The sequence below is a fragment of the Aplysia californica genome, unplaced genomic scaffold, assembly GCF_000002075.1.
Source record: "Aplysia californica isolate F4 #8 unplaced genomic scaffold, AplCal3.0 scaffold00537, whole genome shotgun sequence".
Classification (NCBI taxonomy): domain Eukaryota; kingdom Metazoa; phylum Mollusca; class Gastropoda; order Aplysiida; family Aplysiidae; genus Aplysia; species Aplysia californica.
The window spans coordinates 173,025-173,510 of record NW_004797807.1 but is presented as its reverse complement, the minus strand read 5'-3'; positions in this window follow the sequence as shown (position 1 = coordinate 173,510).

Here is a 486-nt window from a genome sequence, read left to right as displayed (position 1 = left end):
TCTACTAAAATAGTCCAAAATCGAAAAATCGGTTTTGGATACCAAAATCGACTTTTTAGGCTGCCGTGGTGTACCTTAATCTATCAACTGGAGATGGCCATTACGTTCTGTGTGCCGACTGTTAGGTTTGTTGTGGACTTGTAATTGTATCTTTATATTCTCCTTCTATTAGTAAAAGTTTTACGACACCTGCAACTCTGTTAGGTCATATAAGCGCCGAAGATTAGAGGTGTTACAAGAGAGTAACAAACGCAAAAAGAAGGAGGAGAGATAAGGACATTAGACGTTTAATAGGAAAGAAGGAACAAATCACACCAGAGCACCTTCCAACAACCCACTTTCTCTTTTCTTTCATATATTTTATGGAGTGTTAACTGTACGTTCTTTACACCCACATCGACACAATTAGACCAAATTGAGGAGGCGGGCTGTTTTATCCCTCTCTGTTAAGTCTAACCTAAACGGTATGGGATACACGACATCCCA